This window comes from Ambystoma mexicanum, chromosome 6q (genome assembly GCF_040938575.1).
Source record: "Ambystoma mexicanum isolate Mex_15411 chromosome 6q, UKY_AmexF1_1, whole genome shotgun sequence".
NCBI classification, from domain to species: Eukaryota; Metazoa; Chordata; class Amphibia; order Caudata; family Ambystomatidae; genus Ambystoma; species Ambystoma mexicanum.
In genome coordinates, this window is record NC_090937.1 from 281,910,129 (window position 1) to 281,931,756 (window position 21,628).

General features: G+C 46.4%; 1 protein-coding gene across 4 annotated transcripts in view; it reads left to right on the forward strand.

Annotated features, from left to right (window-relative positions):
* The window catches only part of HACD4 (3-hydroxyacyl-CoA dehydratase 4), a 335,173-nt gene that overhangs the window by 37,765 nt on the left and 275,780 nt on the right, over positions 1-21,628 (forward strand). The gene's annotated exons all lie outside the window — the stretch shown is intronic.

Below are 21,628 nucleotides of genomic sequence, written 5' to 3' on the forward strand. Positions count from 1 at the left end.
TGGTGAGCCCAGAAACATTTTCAGGATATCCTCAAACCGTTAACAGATTCCTAGCCCAATGTCACTTGCATGTCATTGCCAAACCACAGCACTTTAAATCTGGGGAGGCCAGGATAGCATTCATACTATCGTTTTACTACAAGGACGCGTTAGTTTGGCCCACGCCTTTGATTCCAGAGAAAAGTTTGCGGGTGCAATATTACAGCAGTTCTTGGCACATGTTACTAGTAACATTTTACAGTAAGACGGGGCTCCATGGATGTGGTGGCATACATCACCAAGTTCCAAGAATTACCAAGTGGCAGCACAGCCGTTCTGCCTTTGCTGTGGTCTCCTCTCCTCTCTAGCGCCATGATGCCTTCGGGCGACCGCGCACTGTACACATTTCCATGACATAACATCAGAGTGGATAAACACCTTGGCCTCCATGGCCTTTCATGCAGGGTAAAAGGAAGAACTGAAGGGTTTATTATATTTGGGGGGTAATTTACACAGTAGAGTAAGCAAGTTAATCAGACTCGTGCTACAAATTGACCGGTGCAGGGTCAGGAATAGTGTAAAGAACATAGGAAACATTAAGTATGGATGAAAACAGCTGGGACTCCCTCAATAGCCAGAGTTGAAGGAGAATTAGGAATCTGAGATAAACCTTAACTCCCACAGAAAGAACATGTTGGAGACAAGGGAATGTGTGTTGGAATTGTAGGAAGATAGGACACTATGGGCCTCATCCCGAGTTTGGTGGTAGTCATGGCGCTATTTGCGCCATGAATGCCACCAATAGCGGGTCCGGCACCGGTGTAGGTCAATGGGGACTTACCAGTGTAGTCCGACCTTTGCGGGACCGGTAAGTCCCCATTGAAAATGCCATTCCCCATTCCCATTTGAGCCCCATAGGGCTCAGTGGGAATGGAGAGGGCGCAAATAACGGGCTCGCGAAAGGCAAGCCTGTTATTTGCGCCCTGGTCCCCTAACGGGACCCATAAGGGGCGTGTGGTCCGACCAAACGTACCTTACGCGTCCCGTTGGGGGACCTCGGAATCGGGCGGTAGGGGATTACCGGCAACGGTCCCCTTACCGGTGCCCGGTATCCCCTGCCGCCCGACTTGGAATGAGGCCCTATGTATGGAACTGACCCAGCATGGTGGGAAATGCCAAAGCTTGACCATGAAGAACAGGCAGCATAGGTAGAGGCTAGAAAAATGTCAACCGGTTCACAGTAAACAATTATTTTTACAGATGTTTCTGTCCCTCATTGTAGGCCCTTCAGCAGTGGTGGCCTTAATAGCTTCGAGAGCCTCTGGGATTTCATTGATCCAGATTTTGAAATCACACCTGGGATCCCAACAGCACAAAAGGCCTGGCTGTGACCTATATGCGTAGTAGATGGGAGGCCCTTGACATCAGGGAATGCATGCACAGAAACAAAATCACTGATTATGGTAACTTCAGCCGGCCATCTGTAGGAAATTTGTTTTGATGCCATACCCTCGCCAGATGTTCCAGTTATTGTAGTCAGCATGGTTGAGGAAGCGCGATCCCTGTATTGATTGGTGAAAGCTGACAGCCACCTTTTCCTCGCAATGGAGCAAGGAACATTGACGTCCGCAACCAGCTAGGCTTTGTGTACAAAGGGTAATAGAAGTTCTTTAGGAAAAGGGGGTTCAGGGGATACCCATTCAGTATCACAAATTCCAAAATGTTTTTTTCTGAAAAAGGATGCAGGACACCTACCACAATGCAGAAAGTATGACTGCCAAATGGAGTGAGCATGAGACTCTAGGATTCCACATGGCTGGATTGATGCCTTAATCCTGCCTTAATAGTGAAAGAGGAAGCAGAATAAAAAAAATTGCTTAGAGAAGAACAAAGGCTTTACAAGCCAGTCCACGTTGTTAGCAGGGGTCCCCATTTTCTGTTCCAAAGGCAGACAGTACCTTGAGATCATTTGTGAACTACCGCAGATTAATTTTGATTACAGTACAAAATTGACATCCGCTGCCTCTCATCTCTGTATTGATTGCCCTGAGAGTGATCTGCAGATCGCAGGTTCGAATCCTGGCAAGGTCAACTCAGCCTTTCACCCTTCCGAGGTCGAAAAATGAGTACCAATTTCAGTTGGGTGATATTGTATGTAAATATGTACTCTGTAAAGCGCTTTGGATAAAGGCGCTATATAAATAATACATCATTATCATCATCATTATATAATCTAGTGCAAATAAAGGAAAGTGATGAATGGAAAATGGTCTTTAATACCAGGCGTGGCTATTTGCAGTGCTTAGTAATACTATTTGGCCTGCGCAATGCCCCAGCTACTTTTCAACACCTCATCAATGATGTACTTTTCAGGATTTGTTGCACACCTTTATTATTGTCTCACTGGGCCATATTTTGATCTTCCCAGAGTCAGTAGAAACCCACATGGAACATGTGAAAGAAGCCTTCTAGAGGTTACACAAAAACATGTTGTTTGCTAAATTAGGAAAATGCCAATTTGAGGTGGACTCAGTGTCATTTTTAAGGTTTAGGAACACAGCAAAAGGGATTGAAATTTATGGTGGAAGCAGTATTCAAATGGCCAGCACACACAAGGATGAAGGAGGTTCAGAGGTTTGTAGGATCTGCTCATTTTGATAGGGTGTGTAGTCTCAACTTCTCAACTATCATGGAACCGATTACTGTGTTGATTAATGTGGGAAACCTGAAGGTGTCTCACCCGCTAGTCCCTGGGGTCTGTTTTTCAGGTGGCCAGGATACGGCCATCGCTTTTGAATCCAGTTCCTGGAGGTGGACCAGTGTGGGAGGATCACCTGGGTGAGGGGTCTTCGGGGTGATGGAGAAGGACACGGAATGGTGAGACGTTGTATCCCCTTACCTGTAACACCTTTACCCCATCCTACCAGACAGGATATTTAGGAATTCACCCCCCCACCTTTCCCAAGACAAACACTTTCTCAAGGACCTCTCACTGTGCGAAAAAACATACTAACACCCGAGCCGTATACCTGACAAGTCCCAATACAATGGTCAATGGTCAGGCAGGATCAGGTCATTACTGACCAGTACACACACCTGACTTCAACACACTTCCACACACGGATAAAAGGCGGAACATGAGAGCACACTCTGAGAAAGGTAAAGCACACAAGGAAGCAGCAGTTCCAAGATGGCAGTTTTATACAAGGCGAAAGACGGCCAGGAGAGAAGTGTCCTTGACCTTTTCAATGACAGACCGTTACTTTCACGAAACTTCGAGAATAGGAAACGTAAGACCAGAAATCAAGGCTAAAGAATCCTGCATTATGTGTCAGAGGTACCCGAGCTCTCCTGCGTCGATAATCAAGGCGGGGAGAATTGTTTGCCACCATGGTACTGTCCTTGGCTCCTACAACAAAGCAGCACCAGTGAAGTCAGCACAGGCGGTGAGTTCGGGAGACTGATACCAAACCGGTCTGTGTTGAAACCAAGGTTGCAAGCGGCAACATTGTATAGTGAAAGCTGACACAAACAGTGTATGAAGCGTATGTGTTAATCAGCACGAGCAAAATTGAACAACAGATGAGGGATTGAACTTTGAAGCCAAGATACGATACGTTAGACAGAGTGGTCCGGCTCCACATGTGTGCTCATTCAAAAGTTTCTGTAAGGTATCCAACTGAAAAGTGGCAAAAGTGAAAGAGTGAAAAGGAATTGTGAAATCAAAGTGGTCCTGCAACAGGTCAAGCAAAACCCTGTGCACATTTGAAAGTCTTCAATGTTAATGGCACGAAAAAAGTTGATGATAAAATAGATGAAGTTGGTCCGAACTCGGCAGAGAGAGATCTGCTAAGAGCTTTTGGTTAAAGCAATTTGTGTTTAAAAGATGATTGGTCGGAGCTCAGTGGAGGAAGACTAATTGAACAGTGGGTTGAAGTGAATCTGAGCCCAGCAGAGCAGGATCCGGGGTGAATTGTGAATATCCTACGAGCATTGTGTAAGGAGGATCTGAGCCTGACTGAGGGGGATTCGCAGTGAATAGTTAATCGCCTGAGAAATTGAGTACTTGTAAAAGCCTGTGAGGAAAAGAACATATTTTTTGCTTGTCGCATCAGGCACTCTGAAAGAAGAGAATTTGAAGGCAAACAGACTTGAGCACGGAAGGCCTTGATGCTAATGATTGAACTGTATCCTTGTGCTAGAGAAACCGAGACTGTGCTAAACTTGAGTGTACCGCCTGGTCCCATGCTGAAAACGTTGGGAAGGGAGGCCCACGACCTGAATATCCTGACATATCATTTTGTGAACACTTTTCATTTTCGTAACACTGTTTCCCACACTATTTGTATTTAGAGGTAATTATTGGCAATATGTTTATACGTATAGGCCCTTTTATTTTAACAAGACACCACTAGGACTGTGTTATTATGATTTGATGGCCGTAGCTTGCTCCCATCTATAGATTTAGGATTAGATAGGCATTTTCCAACCCTTTTTTGAAGTTCAACAAACACCCTTGAACTGTGGTCACCGGTTTCTGTCTTACTGTTGAGACCATGTCTTCCTTACACTAAGAAGGCCTCAACGTTTGTGTGGGGACCTGATCAAAGCAGGCATTCCTGTTATTAACTAAAACCTTCACATCAGCACCAATCGTTCTGCACCACATTTGAGTCTGCCATTTTCATGGAGATTGATACCTCAGCAACGGCCATTAGAGCCATACTCTCCCACGCGACAAGGGGTCGAAGGAAATGCAACCAATTGCTTTTTTTTCTGTAATGCTCTCTTGCCCATAACAGCACTACACCATATCTGATTGGGAATTATTGCCCATTAAAAAAGCAATTCTTCAATGGCGACATTATCTGGAAGTGTTTATAGGTCCACTAAAGGTGTGAAAGGATCATAGGTACTTTGGGTTCTCAATGACTCTGAAATGCTCCAATCACAGGCATGTGCATTGGATGCTGTTCTTTTCCAGATTCCAGTTCAATGTCTCATACCGACCAGGCAAATGCCATGGGAAGGCCGATGCATTATCAAGACTAGCAAAGATACTGTCACACACTCTGAACCTTTGATTTTGCTTAAGTCAAATTTTGCAGCAGGTATTAACCGACAAACCACCAACTTTGATACAATCTTAAGAGAGGAATTAAGTTTAATTAACATGGAACGATGGGTAGGTAAGCTATTTCGGAAACAAGCCTTTTATATTACCTGGAATCACCTCACAAAGCATAGTTCTGAACTAGTGCCGTTATGGCACCACTAGCAGGCCACCTTGGGATCACTCGCACCATGGACCTATTGGCATGCCCATTTTGGTGGCCCTTAATGGGGAAACAGGTGACATGTCATGTACAGTCATGTATATTATGCACCAGTTATCAAAGACATCTCAAACAAGAATGATGGGATTGTTATGCCCATTAACTACAGCAAACAGACCATAACAGCAAATCACCTTTGATGTTGCAGTGGAACTACCTGGTGGTTTGGTGGTGGTGGACTGTACATCCTGACATTTATTCACTGGTTGCTCATCAAAAAAAAAGAATGTATGTGTGTAACTCTAGTTCTATATGGCGGGTTCTGTCAACAACATTTCCCAGGAGTCGTCAGTTGGCCCTAGGAGACATGTGGTGAGAGTGAATTCCCTTCAAGTTCCTGATAATAAAGTAACCAACCTCCTGTTGTACTGCCTTCAGTCATTCTCAGGGCGCGCCACAACATGGACATATTGACTAAATTGACACACTTTATTCCTTAGGAGAATCTATCTACAGCTATGATATGATTGGTTATTTATAACATGCTTAATACCCGGAGGTTTCTAAGTGTGGACCCGGGGATCGAACCTGTGTTGCTGCGTGTCGTCTTGCTTCCAAGGCGAGCACAATGCCCCTGAGCTATCCTCCCGATGACCTTGACTAGTGTTTAGTGAAAGAAATTATATGATTGCACGGGTTACTAAACTATATAATTTCCAGCAGGGTTTGCAATTCCTCTATACCTTCTGTGCGGTGCTCTGTAAAAATATTGAACATCGCTTGCAATAAAATGTCCAGCAGTCACCTGTAAACGGGTGGACACACAGAGCAGGAGAATCGCTGCATGCAGCAACTTTTAATTTACTTTATGATGCAGTTTCAGGATAATTGGGTCGTCTGGTTACCATTAACGGTATTTTCCCATAATAATCTCACACGTCACTACTAAGTTTTCACCATTCTTGGCAACATTTGGATTTCACCCTAGAATGTTCCTCAGATTGATCCTATCATCGGCATTTCAACAAGCACAAATAGACTGATAAACACTCTAGATGTCAGCATCACATCACGAGGTGGGACATTCAGTCAGATAACTGCAAATCCTGGGATTTCTTCCCCAGGTTTTCATGTTGATTAGTGCAACCTTTGAAAGTGCTACGAATAACCAATGCAGTGGCAGTGCAGCTAGAACTACCAGTAAACTGGCATATACATCCAGTGTTTCATGTCTATTAAAACCAGTACACACAACTTTGTACACAGGAACTCATCCTCCTCCTGTCATGATTGAAAATTCTCCAGAATAGGAGGTACAAAAGTTGCTAGACTCGCGGATATGTAGAAGTCAGCTAGATTACCAGGTAGATTGGAAAGGGTATGGGCCTGAAGAACGATCTTTGGAACCAGAAAAATCGGTAACTCTCCTCTCTTAATCAGCAGATTTCATGAGAAATCCCCTAAAAACCCTAAAAGGGGTAGAGAAGGATTTTAGGGGAAGGGGTCCTGTCAGGATCCAGGAAACAGGAGGTAGGTGAAGTAGGAACTGGAAGGCAAAAGGACCACAATGAGGGTGGAAAATCAGGCCCAAATGAACATTTGGTGGTAAAGAAACAAAAGGGTAAAAGGCTCCATTATGGGGAAAGTATTTTGTATATAGTAGGTGCCATTCCATGATGACTCCCATAGTTGATATTCTGGAAGAAAATAGAGAAAGAACCAGTCTGCTAAGGGGTTTGTGTTCGACTATAAATAAAAGGGACTAGCCTTTTGAAGTTGCTTAGTAACATTCTAAATTGGATCTGCCCTTGTTCAAGTTCCCTGTGGATCATTGCCATTTGTGCTTTGTTGGAATTTTGGCAGTTCATTCCGGTCTGCCACTCTTCCCTTGGGGTTTGGAGCTTTGCTGACTTTCCCTCCTCTTGTCTCCTGCTTTTTGCTGCTTGTCGCCCTTTTCCTCCCTCCATTTCTCTTATTTTCCTGTCCCATCTTGCCCTACCTTTGCAGTCTCTCACATACTCAGGGTTTACTCTCCTTCGGTTTACCCGCCTCTGTTTATTCCTTGGCGCACTCCTGATCATTAGCACCTCTCTTTGCTTTAATGCGTCCTTGGCCCTCAGAGGTGGCTTCCTCTGCGCGTCAGATCCCTTCACATATCTTATGGTGATGCTGATAATGAGTTAACCAATGTATTAAGCTGCCAAGGACGCTTCTCAAATGCCCCTCGCGGAACAGTACTTTCATGTATACCAGAATTCATCTCAATGTGCCAGCCTGTTAGCAATAACATTGTCATCTGAATTTACACATTGCCATGTTAGTTTGAAACCGCACCAGTTAATCGGATAGGGTCATGCCAGTTTCAATAGTCGAGTCCTACTTCTGTCCCACATCACAGTTTTCACATAGCCCCCAGAAAAGGATATTGGTTAGTTTCATATCACACCACCCGCTCCAAAGAATTACCATTTCCAATTTATATTGCTGCAGGTTTCCCCATGGCACATTCACATTGCCCCTGGAATGATCAAATGCCACTAATTTCTCAGTCTTGCCCCATGCTAATTTCACATTGCCACCCAAAGTGCCATGTCACTAATTGCCTAATGCCCCTATCTTTTTTCTTCCACATGTCGCCAACTGCCCCCCCCCAGATTTACCCCATAGCCCCTTTACATTACTTTGCTATTAGGAATGCCTCATGCCACTAATTGCCCTTATGCTTCAGATTTGCCCATTCCACTCACATTGTCATCCTGAACTGCTCACGCCAATGATTTTACCCCGTCTCTATTTCACATTGCCATCAGAATGGCCCCACATGAGGGATGCTTGCCCATGCCACTTTCACATTGCCACTAGATTGTCCCATGCCACTTTGACATTGCTACCATAATTATCCACTGCCATTAATTGTTCACATTATCGCCTCATGCCAATTTCACATTGACGCTAGAAATACCTCCTTGCAGATTGCCATTATGCTCCAGACTTGCCCCATTTCATTTATTTATTTTGCATGTATTTCAGCGTGCAAGGCCCTGAGGCATATAGGCGCTATTTACAGTAAGTGATTGATACAGGACGAAGAAGATGCAATATACAGACTGGTAAAGCATCTCCTCATGTTAGGGGGAGCTACATCAGGCGTGCACATAGGACATGGTAGGTGCAAATATACAGACTGGTGAAAGTAAGCGTCCCCCAATGAGGTAGAAAAAACCCCCGTAATGAGACACACCCCAGGAGGGAATGAGACCACGACCAAGTGCGGATGAAGTTAAAAGGTTTTATCTAAATCAAATAGGGCATGCAAAGGACTCTGCAAACTCTGAGAGTGCTCTGTCTGGCAATAGCAAAGACAGTCAGTTATATTACAAATACACGTCATGCATGAGGTAAGCTATAGAGGCCACAGACTCTTGAGGATTGGATGGCAATGTCTAGCTATAGGTTCAGTGCTCCATGATTGGCGGAGATCCACGTGGTGGCATCCCGACGTGCTTGGGTCAGCTGGGCTCATCGAGGGTGGAGCTCGTGAGCGCTGGCTGTCAACGAAGATTCACCACGATAGTTCTAGAAACTTGCCCTTGTGGCCTTTCATACTCATTCATCGCATTCATTTATACCAAGTTGTTATTTAAAACTTCTAACACATTAACCTAATACCTGTGTGGGGACACAGGAAAACAATATGCAATACAAGGCTGTTTCTATACATCAAAATAAAATTGTCAGCTGCAAGGGGTCCAGTCCTGTGGGACCAGGTATCTTATCAGGGGGCATGGGTCAGGCGTCTTCATCATTTTACTCTGTTTGGTGTAGTAAAGGATGACTCTGAGGGATGTTTGCACAAGGACAGATAACTGCCTTTGTGGTCTGTTGGATTTGGCGTGAACTGGGGTACCATTGGGTCAGTGGGGGCACCTAACTGGCACCTCAAAGATGATGGGATTTAGGACCAGGTAGCTCATAATTCATTTGGCCTAGCCAAGGCGGTCTCTGCCATGAAGGAGGTAAATACTTGAAGCGGGTCCAGCAGGAATGTGGGGAGTGAGGCTGTGCAACTCGCTGACCAGCGAGCCCCTGAGAGCCTGGGATGGAGGAGGGGGAGATGGCCTTTTAGCACTAAGCGACTCTCTGTTCACGGGGCGGCACACTAAACCATTGGAGGGGATAAATGTTAAGGCTGGGAACATTTGGGAAATTACACATTTCTGTCATTTACCTTTGTCTATATTACTAAATTCTTAACAATAGACAATTGTCAATATCACATACAGTACATAACGTTAGTCGGTCTTAATACTTGTAATTCATGAAAGCGGCGGACGAATAAAACATGCGGTAGTATTAGGTTGGGTCATACCCTCAGGAGCACGAAAGCAGCATATTAATGTAACATTTCAATTACACTATAAACTGATTTGATACCCTACGTGGCTTACATGTAATACATCACATTTAGTTACATCATGCACACCTGTTCTCTCTTTCATTAAGTAAGAAGCTTCTTTGGCAGCAGTGTCCGGTGCTGCGTTCCCCAAAGAGATTACATCTGTGTTGGTTGTATGTGCCTGTGTATTGCTCTCCCCAGAGTGCACGGAAAAACATAAATCACCAATGCAATTATAGAGCAAATACTTTGAACGCCGACAGATGCAATAACTCGCAACCACACACTCTTAGAAGATAATCAGCACTTATACGGTTATTTATTCAAAGTTTAGAAGCAACCAGTGATAACATAGAAATAACTCACAGAAATAACATAGACATAAATCACAGAAGAAGCAAAGAATTCAAAGGGAAATACATCACCATGAGCGTAACTGGATTCCTCATCTCGCCCAGAAGCAGCTGGAAGACCCCGGGAACAGCCAGGCCGAGAGCACCACAGCTCACAGGAGTGCCGGACATAAGCGTCCTCCTCCGGATGAAGTCTCACCTGACCACCTCTGGGTTTCCGCATATATACACACTCCGCAAAGGGGTGGCAGTTCTCGAACCTTCTGGAAATGGCACTTGCGCAGTTGATGAGCAGCCGTCGGTTGCCAGCTCGGTCAATCGAGAGCCACCCTCAAGGAGCAGAGTGCTTCCCTCCTCTAAAAACACGCTCCGCGGAGAACAGTAACAAACCATAACAAAGTTAGCTTTCGCAGCAGAAATGTCCTTGACCGCATACCAGGTTTGGAAAGCATGTTTTCCTCAGCACCGTGAATCTAACACTCAGCAAAATGTGTGCAGCTTTTCACTGCAGCATGAAGTAAATATCCATCATGGCTCCGGGCACTCCCAGAATACACTGCGCACCAGCGCCATTTTAGTTCAAGCATAACAGCCTGGCACTTCACTATGGCTACCATGGTGGGGTCTTTTAACGCCTCTATCAGTTATTTTAGGAGCTCTGCGTGTTGTACAGGTGACCCATCTGCTCTGCAAAACCCTCTTCGCCCCATCTTGCCAATCCTCCATGTACGGTAGAAGTCATATTTGCTCAATCTGTGTATATTGTGACTGCGCACCGCTTTGCTGCATGCATTGCCTCAATGAGTGCTATTAACTCTGCTGCTTGTGTTGAGAAATGGGCAGGTAGGCGTTGTTGTATTAACACTTCGTACTCACCTTCTTCTAACCTTACAACAGCTATCCCTACGTGTTTTTCTCCTGTCTCTGAATTTATTGATGCTGACCTGTCTATGAAGAATACCTCCCCTTCGTTCAGTGCATTTTCGCTCACCATGGTGGTTTCTCCTTCCTTACCCTTGCATGTTGCACAATTGTGTGCTTGCACGTCCTCTAGCGTGCATGGCTCTGTAATGAATCTCGCTAGGTTCACTGTGTTGCATCTTACTATGTGTATGTTTGCACTGGACAGAATAATTTCATATGCAGTGGCTCTTTGTGTTGTGACTGTGCTTTTTGATCATTCCAGGATTGCGAATAGTGAGTGGTCCACGAACAATGTCACGGAACACCCCATCACTATTGTTGCACTTTTTTCAATTGCGAACAGTGCAGCTGCGAGAGATTGCTCGCAAGCAAGGTGTCCTTGCATTACTGCATCCAGTGTGCCACTGTAATATGCCAGGGGCTTGTGTCCCAGTGATGTCTTTTGCGTCAGTACTGCTGTCATGAGGGATCCCTTACAATGTGAAAACAGATAGAACTCGCGTTCATAATCTGGGTTCGCGAGTACTGGAGCACTTGAAATCAGTTCTTTGAGTGATGTGAACGCATCATCTAGTTCTGCTGACCATTGTATCTCAGTGTTTTCTCTTTGGGCTTCTTTAAGTGCCTGCAATAAGGGCCTCGTGTATGCTGCGTAATATAGTATCCATGCTCGACAGTAGTTACACATGCCGAGAAATGTTTGCATCTCTTTCACTGTTTTTGATCTTCTTACTGCCGTAATGGCCGCTACTCTGTCTGGTATTATTTTCTTGCCGTCTTTTGAAATTAGCTCTTCCAGGTATAACACTTCTCATTGGCAGTTCTGCAATTTCTCTTTGTCAACTTTGTAACCCTTGTTGGCCAACAGTGTCAGGAGGGTAATAGAGTATTTTCTTCACTCCTAATTTTTTCCGCAGATCAGCAAATCGGCCACGTATTGAATAATTGCACTGTCTGCTATCATATTCCCTAGATCTTCATGTAGAATTTGGTTGAATATGCTGGGGCTCTCGCAGTAACAATGGGGTAATCTGCAGTGTTTTTATCTTTTCCCTCCCAGGGTAAATGCTGTTAAGTATCTGCACTCTTCTGCAAGTGGTATTGAGAAGAATGCGTTCTTCAAATCCACCACTGTGAAGTGTGAAGCATCGTTTGGGATGCTGCACAGGATAGATGCAGGGTTGGGGACCAAAGGGAACTCTTTTTGAATGATGTCATTGAGTGGGCGTAGATCTTGGATCATCCTCCACGCCCCTCCTTTTGCTTTTTTAATAGGGTAGATACATGTATTACATGGTGAGTTTGAGGGCACTATTATTCCTTGTGCTAATAATGCACTGACTGTTTCTTTTATCCTTTCTTCTGCTTCCCGGGATAGGGGGTATTGTTTGACTCTGGGAAGTATAGCTCCTGGTTTGAGTTTTATCTTCACTGGTGTAATCCCATGCAATAGTCACACATCGTGCGGGCCATTGGTCCACAGGGTACTTGCCACTGATTTCATGTCACTATCAAAAAAGGAAGGTGGTGCTCCCACCACAGCCATTAGTTGGACTGGCACTTGTCTTTCCTATATCATGCTGTCGCAGGGGATTGCTATCTCCATTATTATTTCCCCATCGCTATCTGAGTCTGTGAAGAGGTCTTCGTCTGACAAATCTCTGAATGCAATGTCGGCATTGATGCACAAAACTGTGCACCACTCGCAGCCATGTATGTCCATTGCAATTGCTATTCTTTTGGTTGAGATCTGAACTGCATCTAAATACAATGACATCACTGTCCCAGGCACTATCTCCGGGCGTGCTATGGGGGAAAAATAAACTCTGCGGGTACCCTCCATTCTAGGTTCTTTAATTCTGGGACCACCCGTGCCAATGTTTTCAATCCCTGAATAAACATGTCAGGATCCACTGGTATCCCGCGCACTTCTGGTGCTGTCGCTCATGCAGGCACCACCAGCATTACGCGCACAGGGCAGATCCCTGGTGTTGAGCACACTATTCCTCTCTCTGTGAAGGATATGGTAATGTTAAGCTTACTGAGGAGATCCCTCCCCAGTAAGTTAATCGGCGACTGTTCATAGAACAATAGGGGTGCCCTTAATGTTTTACCCCCCACTGTGACATCTAACTCTTCTGTATACGGAACTTCGCCACCGCCCCGGAGAACCCCTGCGTCTCCAATTTATGATTAGATAGCGGAAACCGGCCTTCACGCAGACATGACGTCTCAGCTCCCGAATCCACCATAAAAATGAATTGTTTGTTCCCTATCTCAGCCCCTATCAATGGTTCCTCTGCTGCATTGTAGGTCATCGATAGTACTGGACACGCAAGAGCTCTCTGTGGGCTGTCCTATGCTGGATGTCTCATGTTCCCCCCCTGGCTAAAGACATTTCCCGATGCTACTGCCACTCCCCCCTACGGTGCAGGTGCACCATTTGCTGTTGTGGCGAAGGGATTGTTCTGTGTGTATGGTATATGTTCGCGGCATTGTGGGTGCTGTTGGACATTATGTGACTGCTCCCTGTGTTGTTCTGGGCACCTTTGTTCCTGCTGTCCTTTTCCCCCTCCCATTGGTAGCCCATATGGACTTCCTGGATGCGGGTGACCATAAGGTTGATCATCCTGTAATTGTTATTTGGCCTGCTCCTGCATTCACGCAAGAAGTGTCCCCACCTCCCACAGTTCCAACAATTCCCTTGCCCTCCTCTAGGTCCTTGCCCCTATCTGTGGGGTGCGGCTACGGCTGCGGCGACCTTGACCAGTTTTGTCTGTATTAATTTCACCTCGTCTGCCAACCTTTTCTGTGCTATCTCCTTTTCTCGTTCTTTAATTCTCTTGCAGCGGTGCACTATTATACTTTGAATTTCTGTCCAGCCTTTCGCTTCAATCCCTGCTATTTTTTCGAGCGCTTTTTGAACTTCTTTCGGGAGCCCCCTCTTTATTATAAAGAAAAATAGGGATGTTGATTGATCCCAGACCGTACCCGTCTCCGCTCTCCACATCTCCTGCACTCGAAAAATTAAATCCCTAGCATCTTCCCATCATTCATGGTACATTGCATTACTGACTGTAAATCTGGCGTGTCTGGGAAGGTTTCTCTTAAGGCCTCCCATATCCTTACACGTACTGTATTAAAGGAGGCTCCGTCATGGCAGTCACAATCCAGTGTTACTCCCGGAAAACCTGCCTTTGTCCAAACCCTGTCTGCTTGGTCACCTACCGCCGATACTAACAAACATTTGACATCACCTACTGCTAATGGCACTTCCTCAGTGTGTTTCTCGAATGCATATATCCACTTACTTGCCTCTCCTGACAGCAGGGGCAATAGTTTTAATATATTTGCCTTATCCATCTGAGACCAGGGTATGTAGTTTGGCCTCCCTCCCCCTCTATGTATCAAGGGAAGCTGTAGTTTATATTTGGTTCCTTTGCCGGTACTTACCTTCAACCCCTTTCTCCCCAGCGTGGCCATTCTTCTGATCCTGTTTCTTAGCCTCCCTATCCACTCTTCTTCCATGGCCCTTCCCTGGGGTGTCTCATCCATCCTCCCTGATCTTCCCCCTGCTGCTACCCCCAGTCTTCCAGCTTCCTGCTCATCGTCCTCTATATCACACCACAGCTCTTCCACTCCCCCAGTGGCCATCCCTCCCTCCCCTGTGTTTTCTCCGAGATCATGTGACTCCAATTCTATTATTCTAGTTGGCTCTTCCTGTCGAGTGTTTGAACCCTCGGCAGTTGTTCGGTTCTTGGCATACTCGTTTCCACTCTGTTCACATATGGTTCGTATTCTAGATAACTAATTTCTAGCCATAGAGAGTCGGGAAGTCTTCTGTTAGTTTTTCAATATCTACTGTAGGAGTACTTACCTGCCCACTAGTTCTGGGGCAATCATATGGTGGTGGTGCAGTTGGCCGTGGGGCAGCTGCAGAGGTAGGGGCAGGCACATACACAGGATCACTATACCCCTCAGCGGGCACTGGCTTGTTTAGGAGAGGGTACAGCCGTGTTACCTCTATTGACCCTTCTTTCTTCCCATCCTCACCTTCACTCTCATTTACTCCCAGGGGAGTGTTGGTAGTGGTGGGCTGTTCTGGTGTCATGTCTTTTCTTTTAAGTGGGGGGACCTCTTCAAACAGCCTCCACAGATCGAGTATCTCTCTTCTATTATGAAATTGCTTTCCTTTGTATTTTATGAATATGCATTTGGCAACCATGTCCAAGACACTTTTATCAAACGACCCTCCTTGCGGCCATTCCTGGGGTAGCCCTTCTCCTTTTAATTCTGTGACCCACTGGTCATGGTACTTGGTTATGCGTTCTGCATTGCCAGGTAGGTTTTTACAAATATGGGCATGGGGTGTTTCCGCCCCCATGTTATTTTCTTTTTTTTTTTTTTTTTTTAACTTTGTTTATTTTAACTCAAGGCAGGATGGTAAATACACACATTACAAGCAATGCTTTTCCAGGCATGTTGATCACCAGTCCTTATTCCCCCCACCAGGCTTCCTCCCTCCCACCTCCCTCTGGCCTCTCCGCCCCTCAGTTTTGGAGGCGGAATTCTCCCTCCTGGGTTACCCAGTTCACGCCTTAGTGTCTATGTGTCTTCCTCAGGGTTCTCTTGGTTTTTCAGGATCCATCGGGCCCTGATCGGTTTATAGGTCCGGGCGGGGAAGCGCTGGTCGTATTCAAGCACTGGGCCCCAAATATTCTGGAAGCGATGGAGAGTTCCCGCCTGTGCTGCCGTCACCTTCTCCGCAATCAGAATGTCCCAGAGTTTAGTCCACCATTGGGCTATGTGAGGGCCTTCTGGGGATTTCCAGGCCCGGGCCAACACCGTTTTCCCCACCCCCATGTTATTTTCTAATTGTTCACCCTCCTGTGTTGTCTGTGACTGTTACTATGACTCACGTGTGTGGGTTTGTGCGTGTGCTCCATCACTAACAATTCTCAAATGTTAAAATGCCTTTATACAATGCATCTGTCTTGAATCTTAACGGGTCACACTTACAATGACCGTATCACAGAAATCCCTTGTACCATTAATTCAACATTATTAATTTGCAGTGCAGTTTTTCTTAAACATAAATCGCATAGCATATTTAACACAAATAGACATTTAACAAACACTGAACATACAACACATAACAAGACCCTCACTTTTTACTTGCTTTGTATCTTTCCTTTGAAAAAGACCCTTTGTCCCTCACCCAATTCTTCCCTTCGACCCTTAGAGTTTATAGTAGTTTACCTAGCATCAATTCACTTGGAATAAAGAAGAAGAAAAAAGCAGTTTCTAATTTGTACACCGTGTCTCCCTTATCTCAGACACTTTTATTTCTATTTCCACTATTCCCAGTACTAGTCAAGATAGCACTATGCGGCGCGGCCTTCTACCCCCTTGCAGAGCTAGGTTCCCGTTTTCCTTTTCTCACCTTGTAATCTCCTTAACTTATTTTAATGGTCATATGCGACAGAAAAGAGAAAAGTATTAAAGTACCAGTCAGTTTACTCCTAGAAGACCCCCTTCCCTCTTGTCGACCTCGTGCACCCTTATTTATATCCCTCTCCTTTTAGTCTCACTCGCACTTAATACTCACGTGCCCGTCTTGATCCGAGACTCTCCGGACTTGGTCCGTCCAGGCGGCGCTGCCTCACACTCAAAGGCTGCTCCCAGGTCCGGCGTGCGGTACTAAGGGTTTTTTGGAACGGGACCCGTACCCTTTCACCCTACTGCGTGCGCACGTCTAAGCGTACCAGTTGCCGTAGACGGGCAGCTCTCTTGAGCGGGCGCCCGTGCATCTCCACTGCGGCCCGGGGTTGTCTTGTGCCAAAAGGGGACAATTAAGATGAATCACGTCCACGGGGTCACCACTGAAAGTAAGCTTCCCCCAATGAGGTGGAAAACCCCCCCATAATGAGAGGCAATAAAGGACACACCCCAGGAGGGAATGAGACCACGACCAAGTGCGGGTGAAGTTAAAAGGTTTTATCGAAATCAAATAGGGCATGCAAAGGACTCTGCAAACTCTGAGAGCATTCTGTCTGACAATAGCAAAGACAGTCAGTTATACCACAAATACACGTCATGCATGAGGTAAGCTATAGGGGCCACAGAGTCTTGGGGATTGGATGGCGATGACTAGCTATAGGTTCAGTGCTCCATGATTGGCAGAGATCCACGTGGTGGCATCCCGACGTGCTTGGGTCAGCGGGGCTCATCGAGGGTGGAGCTCATGAGCGCTGGCTGTCAACGAAGATTCACCACAATAGTTCTAGAAACTTGCCCTTGTGGCCTTTCATACCCATTCATCACATTCATTTATATCAAGTTGTTATTTAAAACTTCTAACACATTAACCTAATACCTATGTGGGGACACAGGAAAACAATATGCAATACAAGGCTGTTTCTATACATCATCATAAAATTGTCAGTTGCAAGGGGTTCAGTCCTGTGGGACCAGGTATCTTATCAGGGGGCATGGGTCAGGTGGTCTTCATCATTTTACTCTGTTTGGTGTAGTAAAGGATGACTCTGAGGGATATTTGCACAAGGACGGATAATTGTCTTTGTGGTCTGTTGGATTTGGGGTGAACTGGGGTACCATTGGGTCAGTGGGGGCACCTAACTGGCACCTCAAAGGCGGTGGGATTTAGGACCAGGTAGCTCATAATTCATTTGGCCTAGCCAAGGCGGTCTCTGCCATGGGGGAGGTAAATACTTGAAGCGGGTCCAGCAGGAATGTGGGGAGGTGAGGCTGTGCAGCTCGCTCACCAGCGAGCCCCTGCGGGCCTTGGCGGGAGGAGGGGGAGATGGCCTTGTAGCACTAAGCAACTCTCTGTTCACGGGGCGGCACACTATACCATTGAAGGGGATAAATGTTAAGACTGGGAACATTTGGGAAATTACACATTTCTGTCATTTTCCTTTGTCTATATTACTAAGTTCGTAACAATAGAGAATTGTCAATATCACATACAGTACATAACGTTAGTCAGTCTTAATACTTGTAATTCATGAAAGCGGCGGACGAATAAAACATGAGGTAGTATCAGGTTGGGTCATACCCTCAGGAGCACGAAAGCAGCATATTAATGTAACGTTTCAAATATACTATAAACTGATTCGATACCCTACGTGGCTTACATGTAATACGTCACATTTAGTTACATCATACACAAGCATTTTATGTATTGCTTTTTCACTTATTCTTTTTACAATAGCAGCAAACATTGGATGGCACAGAGTAAATATTGCGAGTAGTTATACACTGGACCTTAGAACATGAAAGCATCTTGAGGGTATGCGGGGTCACTTTGCTTTAACATAAGTAGCCTGTATTATACATTTACCATTGATTACTTCACATTCTTGGGCAACAGGAATAAAGCTGAGAGACTCGAGGGTTTAGTATATGTAGTTAACATATTATCTGGGGAACTGAACAGGGGGGTCAGAGATACCATATATTACCTGTGCAGGGGTTAGGCACGGGGTAGTGGTGTGTTTGAGGGGGATGGTTTTTGTTCTTTTCCAGACTCCAACCACGAGTCCGGTCCGTCCTAGGGCAATAATGTACTGCGGAAGGAAAATGATACAGTGTTTGTTCTGTTTCTTGTTCGTGTCTAGTTGCTTGTGAGAACGGGCTTTCAGCGGATCTACCATGGGGTGGAGGCTGGGGGAAGTGCAGGCCTCTCTGTGTGCGGTCAAGTGGGGGCTAAGCTGCAGTTTTGTACGCCAGCTATTCTGCATGGGCCGGGGTTCAGTACACTTAAAATGGAATCTTGCTTATTACAAAATTGTGTCTGTGTTATGCCAGGCCACTGGCCGTGCCGCCTCACGTGTCGGTCCGCAGCTGCCCTACCTCCCGGGCCCAGGTGCATGGGGGGCTGCTGACGAGTCATGAGCCTCATGTAGGTGGGCAATGCAGGGGAGAGGGGTCCTACAGACCTTTCCTTCCATACACTGGCAAAGCCTCTCTTCAAGTTACGGGGAGCTACATCAGGCGTGCATACATGGGACATGGTGGGTGCAAATATACAGTTAGGTAAAGGTGGCATGTACATATGCAGGGAGTTGTAGCACATATAGTGTCCTTCTTATAGGATCTGAGGATTGTCATTTGCATGTGGCTGGGTTGCGGCCGAGAAGCCTGTTTTAAGTTCAGAGAATCCATTGTAACGGGTGGAAAGACAGAGCTTTGCTGTTCGGTTATGGAGCATGGGGGACACCAGGAGGCATGGATAGCGATTCTAAAGAAGTGAAAGGTGCGAACCGAAGTTTGTAGCTGGAGCACCGGATACATAAGCAGAGCGTCTACTTGCGCAGGGATTCAATAGGGGAACACAATACAGGCGGAGATGAGCAGGTAAGGTAGGGAGTGCATAGCCCGATATAATTGGCTGGATTGGGCTGTTGGGACAATGTAGACAGTCAGCGTAGAAACATCTGACTTTATGGTAATTCGTACTCAGCGGAACAGTGGGTGCGTCCCTTACCTATTGAGTTGAAATTGACCCAAAGGGCTTTGTCGGTGCGATTAGGACAATGTAGACAGTCAGCGTAGAAACATTTGACTTTAGGGTAATTCGTACTCAGCGGAACGGTGGGTGCGTCCCTTACCTATTGAGTTGAAATTGACCCAAAGGGCTTTGTCTGTGCGATTAGGGCGCGGGTAGAGATGGAGGGAGTGTCGCACCGAGCAGCCGTCCAGCTGCGGAGAGGCATAGACAGGCAAGACCCCTTTCCCTGCAGCCTTCCCCGGCGGACTGAAGTAGCTTCGCCTGCCGGTTCCAGCCCAATCAGGATGTAGACATCAGGGACTTCTCCCAGCAGCAGGAACAGTGCTGGGGTATGTCAATGGCAGCGGCCATCTTGGGAAAGCATCCGTTGGATCTTCTGGTCCGGCTGCAATAGGTGGAGGAGGAATGAATGGGAATCCTGGGCAGCCTGCTTCCCTCTCTCCTATAATGTATGGAGGAGGGAGACAGGCATAGGCAGGCAAGATGCCTTTCGCTGCGACCTTCTCCGGTGGATGAAGCAGCTTCTCCTCCCAGCTTCAGGTAGGCCCGGGACTGGTAGAAATCTCCAGCCCAATCAGTATGTAGACATCAGGCACTCCTCCCAGCAGCAGGAACAGTGCTGGGGTATGTGGGAAAGCATCCGCTCGGTCATCGGGGCTGGATGCAACAGGTGGAGGAGAAATGAATGGGAATCCTGGGCAGCCTGCCTCCCTCACTCCTAGATGGTATGGAGGAGGGAAACAGGCATAGACAGGCAAGACGCCTTTCCCTGCGGCCTTCGCCGGCAGACTGAAGCGGCTTCGCCTGCTTGCCCCATGCCACTCACATTACAATTAGAACGGCCTATGCCAATGAGTGCTTACAGATACCACCTTATCTATTTCATATTGCCATTAGACGTGCCCCATGCCAGGGATGGCCAACCATGCGGCCAGTGAGGTGTGATCTTCTAGTGTACAAATCCAATGTGTCATGCAAACTTGCTAAAATCATTCCGTTGAACGGTGGACCATTGTCCGTCTTCACCGTGTGCAGAATGCCCCATTCACTGAACACCTCATTGATGACACCTGCCACATGAGCAAACGCTGTCGTGTGTATCTGTTTCAATACACAAAACCACGAGAACTCATCAATCATCATTAGTAGCTGCCCGTCTCCATTGGGCCATATAAATCTCGGGCAACCCTATACCACAGACTCTCAGATATTACAGTTTCTTGCAGGGGTATGAGAGGGTCCAGCTTGGCTGTACTTTGGCATGGGAGGTAGTGGCTTATTCTCTCCTCAACCAGTGCATCCATGGATGGGAACCATACATGTTGTCTGAGTTGCTTCTTCGTGCTCCTCTGTGCCCTTCATGGACCGTTTGCACTATTCTCCTTTATAATGAGGCTGGTATGACTGACCGGCTTCCTCTTAACATTATCCGTTGATCTGATACTGCTAGCTCCGTCTGTATCTTGGCCATTCTCCCCATCTCGGTTTTGTTCGCAGTGGGATGGTGCTCAAAATGTCTTTGATAGCATCTCCACTTTTATTGTTGGTCAGTTAAATGGCCAAGACAATCAACTGGTCTTCTCCTGATGCCTGTGTGAACATGTCCAGTGTGAGTGCCGGCGGAAGCGCCTTTGTGGTGACTTCATGAATGTATTCTGCATCCCCTTCCATTGGTCCCTGAGTGCCATGTCCTGGATGGCGCGATATATAGTCTGCCGGGTTTTGATCACCCCCAGGGTGGTGTACAATGTCATAGTCATACGCATGCAGGTGGATCACCCACCTTTCAATCTGTGGCAGCATCTTTGTAATGCCTGATGATCTGTCACTAGTGTGAACTTCTGGCCAATGACGAAATGGTGGAAATGTTCACACGCCCACAGCAGCTAAGCTCTCCTTCTCTGCTTACGAGTATGAACATTCCGTAGGCAACAAGGCTGTGTTGGCATAGGCACTATGTGATGTGGCATGGCGGCTATGGTGTCACTTTGAGCTGGGATGGCACCTTGTCCCACCGGACTGGCATCCACGATGATCGCTGTGTGCCACGTTGGGTTAAAATTTGGCAGCCGCTAGAGCCATCTTGATCTGGTCAAACAGCTGCTGGCACTCCCCTGACCAATGAAAATGTGCATCCTTCTTAAGCAACCGATGTAGGGGATACGCC